We start from the raw sequence: 13,784 nt of genomic DNA, 5'->3' as shown, positions 1-13,784 counted from the left end.
CTCAATGGTATGGGGCATTTCTAATGCAAAGACAACTTACAGGCGAGTCAGAAAAGCTAGTTAAAAAACAGAATGGTTCCTATAGACTAAATTGTTCTCACATTTCTCCTTCACAATATGTTGAAGCAAATTTATGAAGAAATCCCACCATATCAGTGATAAGAAAAATGAAGGGAAATAAGAACTCTATTTGTCTTGGTGAAAATTCCAAATTGTGTGAGTAGGTAATTGGGTAACTAAAGGTGGCTTTATACTTGCATTTTTTTTTTCATTCAGCCCTGAGGGCCACCCACAGCTCAAAAGTCTGCAGAACAAATTTTGAGCAGTGTATGGCTAGGTTACCTGAACAATAGGGTTGCTTTTGAGATAGGACCAAAGAGAGTGACTTTTACAAGACAGGTCGGCAGTTTCATATACTTTTAGCAGCCTATATCTCTCACTTTACTGATTGTTGTGACATGCTTCCCTATACCCAGAGCACAAAGTATTTTGTGGTGGAAACAATAGAAGAAGTAGTGGCAAGGGAGCATTGCGAAGGCAAGTATACCTGGTGACAGGGTCTCTTTAACATTAATGCATAGCCAAAACATTTTTTTGTGTGTGGATAGAGTAAAGAAGGGTTAAACACCTGCCAGTTAATATTTTTGTTTCTGTGTATCATTGGGTACATTTTCCTTCATCTCTTGTCCCAGAGATGCAACATTAAGTTAAAACAAATCTGTCAAAATGAGGGGCATTTTTCTTGTAGGGAAAAAGATTTTCCCTAGAGATTCACTTTAAGGTAACCAGTCACTAACCTTGCCAATTTCATTTGAGCATGATGAAAGCATGTATAAGTAGTGTTTAGCTTCAATGAAAGCCAACAATCTAAAGATCCAAAGCTATAAGCTGCTGAAGGTATATGCAAATGTTGACCTTTCCTGTAAAAGTCATGCTTGGTCCAATCCTTCTCAAGCTGTATTGGTAAAATAGGATGCCTATAACATTGAAGAGGCAATAAGAAAACTTAGGAGGAAAGGGGTAGGTCCTCCCGCCTGTGAACAAGAGCTCTTCATTGAAAATAAAGGGCAAGGCTTAGAACTAATGAGAATCTAAATGAAATACCAAGTAGACATGTGCACTGGCCAAAAATTTGTTTCGTTTTGATTCGGATTTTGCGTTATTTAGTTTTTCGGGATTTAGGTCCGAAATTGAATTTGTTTCGGGATTCGAATTCGGAAAAATTTGTTAGCTTTTTTACAGTCTGCAGAAGAGGAAAAAAAAAAAAAGCGTGAGGTTCCCCCCAATTCATACCAGACCCTTTAAGTGTTAGGAGGGACCCCCCCCCCAAGTTAAAAAAAAAAGGGCGTGGGGTTCCCCCCAAAATCTTGTTTTAAGGGGAAACCCAAAGAATGGGGGGAAAAACATGGGGTCCCCCCTAACATTCCCACCAGACCCTTGATCCGAGCACTGGCCCAGCAGGAAAGGGGGGGGCGATCGAGCGCCCCCCGCCTCCCTGCACCTTACCAGGCCAATGGGGACATGGGCTTCTTCCCCACAACCCTAACCCGGTAGTTGTGGGGGTCTGCGGGCAGGGGGGCTTATTTGCATTGGGGTACCCCTTTAAGCGGGCACCCAGATGACGCCCCCCCCCCCTGTGAATGAGGGTTAAAACAAATAGTTATTAAAAGTCCAGACTTTTGATAAAATCCTTTAATTGAAAAAAAAAACAAAGACAATTTTTGACTATTCCTTTAATCAAAAAAAAATGGCTCCATCGATGTAATCCAGCGTCAATCACGATGCCCGCCAACCCGCCGCAATTAAAAAAAGTCCCGCCGCACGACGACCGTCTGAACCCGACGAAAACTCGCCTCAAAATGACATTCCTGCTCGAAAGTAAACGGATGGGCGGAGCGAGCCGTGATGTCATGGCTCGCTCCGCCCATTTGCCATTCTCAGCTGTCAAATACTACATAGCATTCGGGAACTCCTAAATGCTATTCGTGAGTTTCCGAATGCCATTCGGGGTCTGTGAGCCGAGGTGACATAATACTTTTCATATGACACCAAATTTCCGAAATTTCGTCCGAATTTCGACTCGGAACGAAACAAATCGCACATGTCTAATACAAAGGAACATTTCACTTATGTGCAGCAGTCCATGGTAGCATAAGACATTTTACTCATGTATGTGTACCTGTGACAGCTTCATGTACTGAAATTACCTGTCCCATACAAGAGGTGCAAGTAACGACAGAGGTGAAGGCGAGTGTGAAGTAACAAATGAATGTAACTTTGGGCTGGAGAAGCAGAGGGTACAGAAAAGTGACTGATGAGAAATAGGAAGAAAGAAATCTCAGACAGTAATTACTTATCTATGACAGGTATTTATAAAGCACCATCAATTTATACAGCAATTGTTCATTCATATCAGTTCCTGTCCTCGAGGAGCTTAAAATCTAAGGTCTCAATATTAAATGCACACATGCTAGGTCCATTTTGGACTTTGAACGTGCTAACCACTGAGCCACTGTACTATCTGGGTCAATGGAAAGGGAAGGCTAAGGGTTCGTTCACACCAGAGGATTTTGTACCATTACAACACTCAACAGGAGGAACCCTAATGTTTTTTTGGCCCCTGTTCACATCTGAGCATTCTGCCACCCGTAGAGCCTGAAAAATGTTCTATTTGATTGTGTTTCCACGTTTTCTTGCCTAGTAACTAGATTTCCAGTGGCTTAAAATAATTGAAAAAATGCTCAAGTGCAAAAACATGCAAGGGTCCCCTGTGCAAGACCAATTTTTGATCGCCTCATTTAACTACCGGCCAAGTATAAACACTCTTTCACTATGTATACATTAAAAGTTAGAAGTGAGCCATGTCCGGGTCTATGTGACAGTGAGAATGGTCCCAGCACGCATGCAACTTACCTCTACTATAAATGGGCTCCTAAGCCCTGGAGAGTCTGTACAAATGGCATCCCTGCCCTGCAAGGGATAGTGAGCATAGAGCAGAGGAATAAATATACTGAGAAAGAAATGGGTAAAAGATTGCCTTAAGACTATTCAGGGCAGACCAAACTAGTCCCCATTCACACCCAGGCGTCAGCGTTTCCGTGCACGTTTTTATGTGCTTTTCACGCGTTTCTGCACGTTTCCCCTAAATAGATGCGTGTTTCTGCATATGGGTGTACTGAGTGCTTTTCCAATGAAAAGAAGCCCTGCCCATGACATAATAAACTCCTACACACTTAATCAAGAGGTTAACAACATCAGCCTTTCAGCAGCTGTGGAATTACAAGTCCCGTGATGCATATAAAAGTCTGTACACCCAGAAAAGAAACAGGCATGACACCCAGAGGTAGCTGCATACTGGGATTTGTAGTTCCACAACACATGGAGACCTACAATAGCCACACAAGCAAGCTAAAACATAAGCTACAACAGTATCACAACAAACTTTAGATGCGCCACACGTCACATGCACATGTTTTACCTTTGCTGTCCTTCAGGGATGGAGGGAAAGATTCCCATTCTGGCCAAATCTGGCAAGCAATTTGCATCCAAGCCCCGCCTCCTTCTCCCTCTATTTTTATAAAGGGGGTTGCGCAGGTCATACAGGCATGGTTGTGCCTGTATTAGACTTATAAATGCCTCAGAGTCAACATTTTGCAGACATGAATCATCCAGTACAAGCATGCATATGTACTCAGTACTTGGTTTGGGCCCCTTTTGCAGCACTTACTGCAATTACTTTTGCACGATATTCTAATTATTCGAGTTTCACCTGTATATGCGCCTTAAAAACACACGTTCTTTTTGCACAAAGCACGTGACAAATGCGCAAAAACCCCCACACGCGCGTTTTCCATTGAAATCTATGGAGCACAAATGCGCAGAATCTGCCTGGAAGAAGCTCATGCACCTTTTCCAGCGTTCAGCGTTTTTCCAGCTTGCTGCTAAACTCTCAGCTGTGAACAGGGGCCATAGGAATGAATAGGAATTTTTGTGTTGTGTGTTTTGACGCTTAAGCTTTCAGCGTCAAAACGCCCAGGTGTGAACAGGGACGAAGTGAGTGCTATAAAAAGTGCTAAGTGCTATAAAACCACCTTGTCTGATAGCATCTCCTAGTCTTGATTTCTTTAGTAACTATCTGAACAGATCATTCTACTATTCTCAATGTCACACGTTTCTTGCAATTTAAAGTATATCTGAAGTCAAAACTTGTTTATTTAGTTTCAGTTTGGATAGGTAAGGGAAGGGTTAAAACTGCTGTCAGTTTTTTTTACTGTCTGCATACTGTCTGCACTGTTCTCCCTTTACTTCCTCTTATGTAGATTCAACAGGCAGTGAAAAAAAATCTTTCCAATTAGAGGAAAATCCCCTCTTAGACAGTTGTCACAGCAACAAGTGTCCCCATTGGAATATTTCCTCTCCATTCCTGTTCTGGTGGCAATAGTAAAAATATTGGATTTACCCTCACTTTCCTTTCTGATGACATTGACTATTACAACAATTAAGGGCCCGTTCACGCCAGTTGCAGAGCGTTCCGGCCCAATTCTGGCCACTTTTTAGTGGGGCTTGCACGGGATCGCAAGGCACATTGTGCTTTCAGTGCGTTCTGGTGCGGAGCGATCCAAATGCTGCAAGCACTATTTTCACCACACCCCCCAGCCTGGCAAAAAAGTGAGCCGGCCGCAATGCGGGCAGTGCGCTCTGGTCCGATTCTGACCGGAACGCACTGCCCTATGGTGTTAACGAAGCCTTAGGGCTTGTTCACACCATTTTCTGGTCCAGATCTGGAGCACATCTGCAGACGCGGTGCTATGCATGCAGTGCGTTTTTGACGCGTTTCAGGTTAAAAAAAGAGTGGGGATGTCAATATGTTAGCTGCAGTGCGTTTCCGGCGCATTTTTGATGCGTTTGTGCGTTTCCGGACCGGAGAAAATGTGACATGCAGTATTTTTTCAGTCCGGACCGGAACGGACTGCGCTGGTGAGAACAGTAGCCCATAAAACACATAGGGAGACATTGTGATGCATTTAGGGTGCAGGAGCGCATGGTTCTGGTCCGGACAGAATCCAGACATCGTGTGAAAAAGCCCTTAGACCAGGAAGTGGAAAAAAAGAAATTGTAAGTAAAATAAAAATGTTTGTCTAGCTAATGAATGTAAGATGATTTCATACCAGCATGCAGAGCTGTGTGCTGGTGTGGTTTTTAGTTAAAGGGGGTATAGGTCCACTTTAATGGCACCATTATCAGTTCTAGAAGAAAGCCCATCCCCAGGCCACCACTCACTTCTGGAGTAATGTGTGCCCCGCCAGTGCTGGGCCAAGCAGGATTCCCTTGGAGTTCCACTTTAACATTTTGTTGACCTTTATTTTATTTACGTTCTATTTCGAGTTGCTTGGCATTTAAGGCAGAGACACAAAGCAGAGCTGTTGACAGCTCCTCGGGCGTCAGTTTACGGCCCCTGTCCTTATTGTACAAGCCTTCCCTGTTAGCGAACTACATTACCCACAATGCATCAGCAGCCTCAGCCCGGTTTTTGCAATCGCTTTGCGCCTATGGGAATGGTAGTCAGTTGGCTGCCAGTCAGCGAAGAAGCCGCGTAAGTGACAAGGCTGGGCGGTGCAAATATGGGAGGCTTCCATATATGGCAGAACGCTTCCATATATGGGAGGCGCATGTAGTACGTGCAGGGTTCCATGAAGAGGGCATGGGGCTGGGTCCTAGTGACAAACATGACGTCATTGCAGGGCGACTCCATCAGGAAGAGAAGTGAGAAGTATGCTGAGGACCATCACAGTGACAATCGCCGAAACACTGCAGGTCCGTTCCTCATACTGCGAGCTGGGGATAAGGTAGGAGCTGTGCGTGTGCGGGAGCACCCTGTGTGCATTGTAATGGCTCCTGTCATTAGATCTGATGGAGGGAAAATGTTCCTGGCTGATCCCCCGGCAAAGCAATGCAGCTGCAGTAATTCCAGCGTGTGCAGTCCAGGGCTGCTTTCCGCTATGACTTACTGGATGCTGTGCAGTGGCCAGATGGCCCTGTTCTCCCCATTTGTGGAGATTTACCCCAGCTAACACGCTGATGTGGAGCTTGGATGAAAGAAATCGGTACTGAGACAAATATACAGGCTGCCATTCCTGGCCTTCTGAAAATGCCAGTTCCCTGGCTGTCATTGCTCTAATGGCTTCACTGCTTTCACCAGCCTAGAACAATATATGCAGAGACCTAATCTGACTTTGACATCTGGCAGCTATCTCGTTCCAGATGAGCTGCTCAAAGAATTGGTTTCCAATTGTATTTTGAGCTCTAGTTCACACCGCAGCGTTCAGTTCCAGAGCATGTGGAAAAACTGCAGCATGCCCTATTTTATTCTGCTCTAGAATGCAACAAAATGCATGCAAATGCCCTGGAACGCACTGACCCATTTTAGGTGACATTTTTTATTTTTTTATAATGGCCCGGCACACGTCAAATGCGGCAAAACACTGCACTGCATATGCAGAAACTCATGCAGATCTTGTCTGGATTGGTGTGAACAAGCCCTTAAAGGAGAACGATGGGGTTAAGGCTTTTCTGCATTGTTCTCCTTAGGGTAATGGGAGGACACAAACTAGCGTCACCCTCAGCTCAGTATACCGTGAGCTACTGCTCGCGGTATACTAAGATGCCGCAGCTGAAGCGGATCCCGACAATTATGTCTGGATCCGCCCAGCTGCGTGAGTGACAGCTGGCTCTGCCTATTTAGAGGCAGAGCCAGCTGTACCGGAATCCAGCCCCTCCCCTGTCACGGCAGAGAGCCGTGACAGGATCGAGAGGTGAGCGAACCCGGTATGTGTTCGCTCACCTCCCGATCTACTGAGACGACCTGTGACAGTCTCATTGTCACAAGTCGGCTAGAACTATGAGGTGAGTGGAAAGCACTCCCCTCATAGTTCTCCTTTTAAAGAAGAACTCTGCTCTTTCCCCGTGTAAATGCGTCATCAGCTTATGTCCTCCTCCCGGCACCTGGAAACTTCACATTTTTTCCCCTAAGGATTTGATGACGTCATTGAGATTCAAATCGTCATTTATACAAATGTAAAGTTTTAGTTTAATACATTTTATCGTTGGTTTTTATTGAGCATCATAACTAGTTGCTCGCCCAGTCTGTTGGAAAAGTCCAGCTTGTTTGTAGCTTGTTAATCACATTTTTATGTTTGCAACACTTGGTGTATCGAATCCAAAAGAGCAACGCTGTAATATATTGCAGCCTCAGGGCTTGTTCACACCAAGGGCGGAGCAGATGCAGAGCAGTTTAGGAACGCATTCAATGTATTCCAATGGTATTTTGGGCTCTAGTTCACACCACAGCGTTCAGTTCCAGAGCATGTGGAAAAACTGCAGCAGGCGCTAATTTGATCTGCTCTGGAATGCACAACGCATGCAAACACATCAAAAAGCATGCGACCGCTTTGGAACACACTGGACTACACCTGAAAGCCCATTTTAGGCTAAAAAAGAAAACCCAGACTGGAGCGCATCAAAAACGCACTGCATAAGCAGAAACTCATCCAGATCTGGTTCAGATTTGGTGTGAACACGCCCTCAGACCCCTTTGACATGAGTGGTATGCCCAATGCTAGTCTATGGGCAGCCTGGTGTAAACAGGCATGTGTCCGGTTACCCCTGACTCCGGCTTGGTCCAGAAAAACAAACAGAACAGAGTTGCGTTTCATCGGACTTGAGCGTGCCGGATCGGAGGTAATCTGATGTAAACAGACGCATGTCCGTTTACATCCAACTACCCATAGACGGGGAGGGGGCGTGTACAGCTGGCTCTGCCTCTAGATGGGCAGAGCCAGCTGTCACTCACGCAGCTGGGCGGATCCAGACATAATTGTAGGGATCCGTTTCAGCTACGGCGTCTCAGTATACCGCATGCTGCAGCTCGTGGTATACTGAGCTATGGGTAACGGGAGGATGCTAGTTTGTGTCCTCCTGGTCCCCTAAGGAGAACTATGGGGAAAAACCCTAACCCCATAGTTCTCCTTTTTTAAGGAATAAAAAAAGTACCTGAGCTTTTTTTTTGTGCAGTATTGCATGTTTTGGTCCCATATACTTCAATGATAGCGTCTGGAAAATGCATGTGATGTGTGATATTGTGCATAACAACTGTGTCCTCCACGTAGCAACTAACTTTCCATTGGCTGGAGCAAAAATGCCTGAAAAATCACCTGAAAGCTCTGACTGAAGTGTGGCTCAGGTTGGGTCTGTGCTATACACCAGCAGTTCTGGGTGTACATTTAGTAATGGGGAATAAAATAATTATTTGTATGGCTGCTCCACTATCCTTACTGGAGTTGTAAAGTCCCAGCATACACTGTCCTAGTAAACCATGAGCATTGTAATAGGAATACATTCTAGAGTTGTTTTACAAAACTTATTTGAAAAAAATCCCTTTTATGCCTTCTGTCTGCCCATCACTTTCCCCAATTTCTTGCATTCCCAGTGTGCTTTGCATCTCTTTCCCTGCTGCTTGCTGTGATGCACTCCTCTATTTCTCAAGACCACAAATCCCATCATGCATTGCTTCCAGCAAGCAAAGATAATGTTACATTGTTCAGACGTTGCTTTGAAGTTCAGAAGGAGTTGTGACACAAGGTGCATATTCACAGTGCTAAGTGACATGATGTCAGTGCATTGAGGAATTACATCCTATGGACATCTTCAAAAAGTTTACAAACCCCTAGATCTATATGGTTATTAGGACTGGGTTAGAATTTATGGCAATACAGTATAGAAATACAGATTAATTTTTAGTTTCTGATCATAGATATCCTTTAAATGAGCAATAATCCTTTTCTTTCTGGAATATAAGATGAAATGAGATGCGACTGCCTTCTGTGCTATGAAGGTTCTACTGTGCTACACATGTGAAAACAATTTATATATACATACATACATACATACATACATACGCGAGAGAGTATTTCAATATCTATAAAATTGATTGAATTCTGCTGGAAAGTGTATATATAAAATGTGATTTGTGTTTCATTATTACTAAGCTAGTACAGAGGATGAATATGGTGACATTAAATACACTGCTATGTGTGAGCAGAGATTAGGTGCACAGCAACTCTACACCAGAAGCCCTCAGTTGGCAGGACTGACTATTTACATTGTATACACACCCATGGCTTTTACAGGATGACACGACGCTCCGCGCTGTCTCATATTGTCAGGAGTGAGGGAGTCCATACAAAGCAAAACGATTCCTGTAAGGTTTATGTACACAAGTGATATATTGAGATTTTCTTCGTCATAGTTTTTTAAATGCATTTTCTAAAAAGAAACTAGTACGGGCCTGCTGACAGTGCTGCCTTTTTGTTAGGGGTTTGCTTGTTAGTGTTAATTATGTGTGTAGGGTTTATAATTTACATTTCTGTAACATCCCTGAAAGCGTCTCTAGTTTTTTGGTGTGTAGTTTTTTTTAGCTTTGCCTTGCATCCACTTTTTTTTTTTTTTTTTGCCTTGCGTTCACTTTAAAATGCATCTAAAGACTCCTGTAAATCAAGCAACCAAACTTTGGCACATCAGCTGTAGTGAAACTACAAATTCCATCATGCATCTGACTTTTGAAAGCCATGCTTGTGGCTGTCAGTCTTGCAGGGTCTCATGAGAACTGTAGTTCCACAACAGCTGGAGGGCCAACGTCTGGCTATCCCTGGTCTAAACCAAATGATGTGATGCACAAGGCTCTCTTCCTTTACCTTCCCTGACTGAGCAAAATCTGCCTTCGTTTGTGTCTCACATACTCCCCCTACCAGACACTGCAGATCACAGTGGGAGGGTTTCAGCAACGGAAGCAGTGCTGTCAATCCTGAAAGCATTAGGCAGGACTAGGTGTGGCCAGGTGATGATTGACAGGCTACATGCTTGTGAATCAGCAGTGACAATGCCGATTGCCACACTCTATACAACATCATCTCACACTGTAGTGCAAGCAGACACAGCCTACATGAGTGACAACACCGCTCTGGATTCAGGAGCAGTGCAGCATCATTGCCATACTGTCATAGGAATCTGCATTAGCTGGACTTCAGTGGCAGGATCAACAGATATTTGTGGGACTTTGCAGGGGGGGGGGGGTAGGAGAAAAAAACAATTCTTAATCCATTTTAAAACCATTAAGATCCAAGTCTATGGATCCTAACTATTTAACGGATATACTTGCTTAAAGGAGAACTATGAGGTCAGTGCTTTTCACTCATCCTCATAGTTCTAGCCGACCTGCGACAATGAGACTGTCACAGATCGGCTCAAAACACAACGGCGTTCGCTCACTTCTCGATCCTGTCACGGCAGAGAGCTGTGACAGGAGATGGGCTGGATTCCCTCCTCCCCGCTCCGATCCTCCAGTACTGACTGGCGGAACAGACGGGGGAGGGGGCGGGTACAGCTGGCTCTGCCTCTAGATAGGCAGAGCCACTCCGTTTCAGCTGCGGTGTCTCAGTATACCGCGAGCTGTAGTTGCGGTATACTGAGCTTATGGGTGACGGGAGAACGCTAGTTTGTGTCCTCCCGTTACCTTTAGGAGAACTATGGGGAAAAGCCCTGACCCCATAGTTCTCCTTTTAATATAATGTATCCCATGTGCTGGAATATAGACTTGATTTATTGATATTTTTTCCCTACTTTTAAGGATTGATTGGTTTTAATGAATTCTCTTCTTGGGGCCCATTTGGTTTTTAGTATGTGTTTCTACATTTTATTCCTATGGTTTATATAGTGTCTTGCTATAAAATGCTATCATTAATATGGGACCTTTTAATGCTGTACTATAAGCCTTGAGCCAATATCGTGGTGTTTTTTATATACTGTATGAGAGGCATTGGGGTCAGTTGGTAAAGCAGAACTCTGGGCAAAACAGGGGGTGTGGACAAAAATAATTGTCCGAGGACTAAAGTAGGGACCCCAATCTACCTTTTATTTAACCGTGCGAATAAGTGCTTCTCTTTGGTCAGCGCGCTCAGGTGACTGTGCTGTAATGTAATGAATGTAAAGAAACCCTAGAATTTGAGCAATATGTTTGCAGGGGGGGGTGGACAAGCAGACTGCTACAAGTGATCTGGCCAGTTGTACAGCTGCCCAGATCACTTATACAAAACGAGTGGCGGCTCCCCTGCTAATGCAACTCGCTTTCCTGCAGCAGGGTTAAATGTAGAAGAAAAAACACCTGCCCGGTGAACGGAACTTCGTGTCCTGGGCGTTGGGTGTCAAAAGTGCTCATTTTTGTCTAGGTGCTAAAAAAAAAAAAAAAAGCCCATTTATACTCACCTGATCGTTGGAAAAGGAAAAACTTGTTCTTAGACTGCTCCTTGGAGCCAGAGGTCGCAAAGGGACATTCCATTGCTGCAGAGGGGAAAGGAGGCTTCAGGGACCCAAGTGGCAGCCAGCCAGCTCTGTGGTTCAGGTGAGTATAACTTTAAGCTTTTTTTTTTTTGGTTCGCACCGCAACAAAAATGAGCACTTGACCCCTGCAGTGTGGGGGTAGCCCCACTATAAGGGTTAGGAACACTTTTGCTTTAAACCTAAAGTAATATGTTAATGACCGTGTTTATATAAGGTTATTATCTAATCCTATGTCTTATTGCTTTTATGGGGAATTGAGCTTATCTGGTGCAGTAAGGGTTTATTCATTCTGGGTAATAGAGTATGAGAGCAGTGGTTAGGAAGGAGTAAATAAAGCTATTTAATTGGTCCAGACATTGCTGTGCTTTCACCGCTCCTGTGGAAATCCATGACGAAACGTGTTGGACAGAGTCAAAGCAGGGTGACGGGGTGCAAACACACACACACAGAGGGAGTTGCGGTGCGCTGCCACAAGGCAATACTGAGCATATTATCCTGTGTTACTGGGTGCCCTGTAAGTGGGTACATTCATGGTTTTAATTCTATAATAAAAATGTCAGCAATCTGAATTCTCTCTGTTCTGCTTTATACAACTGTTTCTGGAATTCACCTGAGAAGTTTGAGGAAGAATACTGCCATTGAAAGCCTGTCATATACTTGGGTTTAGATACTATTTTTGACCTGCCTACGGATTTAAGGGGCCACTTCTAATCGTTGAGCTTGTATTATTATTTTTAATTTTTTTTGGAATAGTGTTAAAAGGTGTGGATGTGCATTTGAAGCCCTGATGGAAGTAGGACACCCCATTTCTTTGAAATTGTGAAGCACTCGTGTGCAAACATCTTGCCATCACTTTGTGATTGGTGCTTTATGAGGACTTTTTAATGTAGGGCTCTTTTATTAGTGAGTTGTTTATGTGCAGTAATGCTAGGTGAGCTTCTACTTCATACAGTAGCTATGCATTACAGCTTTGATTTATGTCATGCATTCGCTGTGGCATCATTTCCATTCGCCGTTGCATTCATTTTTCACCAATATCTTTTAGGGATGATGGGAGAGTCGGACCTCCTGTGTAAAGTGTTGTCCAGTAGTGATGGTCTCGGGCGTGTTCGCAAGCGCCTCGTGCCGAGCCCGCCGGGAAGCAGTCAGCGCGCAGGGCCAATCAGGCACTGAGACATTTCCCGATCTCTGCAGCTGTGTACCGGGAACATGTCTCAGTGCCTGTGATTGGCCCTGCGCGCTGACTGCTTCCCGGCGGGCTCGGCACGAGGCGCTTGCCCGATCCCATCACTATTCTCCAGCACATCCCAAAGATTCTCAATGGGGTTTAGGTCTAGTGGCCAGTCCTTGTGTGAAAATGTCTCATTCTCCCTGAACCACTCTTGCCCAATGAATCCTGGCATTGTCCCCTTGGAATATGCCCTTGCCATCAGGGGAGAGAAAAATCCATTGATGGACAAACCTGGTTATTCAGGTAGGCAGCTGCCCCCATTTTTTTTTTTTTTTTTGCTGACCCTAGACCTGAACATCTGAAGCAGCCCCAAATCATAACCGTTATCCAATGGAAGGCTCTTACCTGTTTGCTTAGATAAATCCAGGTGGTCACTCGCAGGCAGTGTTTTAATGCAAATGAGCCCTGTATCATACCAGGGCAGTTGCACCAGGTTGAACCAGAGCCCCGTTCACACCAAAGGCGTTTGCAGATCAGTGCGGTTGCCGCACAATTTTTGTAAAGGCGGTTTTGGGCGTTTTGAATTGCTTTTCATAGCTAAAATGTAATAAAAAATTTCCAAAACCGCGCTGATCAGCGCGTTTCCATTGAAAGCTGTATGGAAACCACGCTGATCAGCATGGGGGAAAAAAACCTCAGGGAGCAATTCGGGCGGGAGGCGGTCCAGATCGCACAGACCTGCGAGGTCGCATTAACGGTGCCCATAGCAATGTATGGGATCGTTCATGTCGGCGGATCCCCCCAGTGTGAACGGGGCCATAAAAAGGCACCTACTCTCCATGCAGAAAAGAAGAATGGGCTACAACAGTGAGTGTACAAATATGCCATGGGCACATGGACTAAAATGGGTTTTCAAAATACATTGCATTGTTGTATGCTAATAATGCATGGGTTATACCGCACAGGTATGGAGTCTAATGTATTCCATGTGTATATGAGAAGCGTACATCAACTATTTTAGAATTAGACTTCCAGATGTTGATCAATTTGGTTCTGGAATTTGAATGTTCTACATGGTAGTGTTTGTACTTGATTCAGATTGTTGTGACTTGAGTTATGTCTGCGGGGTTTTCTCTTTTTGTGTTATGTGCTATATGGGTGTAATGACGTTCTGTATCCAGGTCACACATTGGCAGCTAGCACTTGCGCTTTCTGTTGGTTG

General features: G+C 44.5%; 1 protein-coding gene across 1 annotated transcript in view; it reads left to right on the top strand.

Annotated features, from left to right (window-relative positions):
• Positions 1-5,737: 5,737 nt before the first annotated feature.
• MTMR4 (myotubularin related protein 4) overlaps positions 5,738-13,784 on the top strand; it is a 74,053-nt gene continuing 66,006 nt past the window's right edge. Inside the window, exon 1 of the mRNA XM_018561245.1 lies at positions 5,738-5,846. The gene's annotated coding sequence lies outside the window, so the exon portion shown is untranslated. The remainder of the gene's footprint in view (positions 5,847-13,784) is intronic.

The sequence above is a fragment of the Nanorana parkeri genome, unplaced genomic scaffold (genome assembly GCF_000935625.1).
Source record: "Nanorana parkeri isolate BGI_ZX_2015 unplaced genomic scaffold, ASM93562v1 scaffold509, whole genome shotgun sequence".
NCBI lineage: Eukaryota > Metazoa > Chordata > Amphibia > Anura > Dicroglossidae > Nanorana > Nanorana parkeri.
This window is presented reverse-complemented; position numbering and strand designations above follow the sequence as displayed.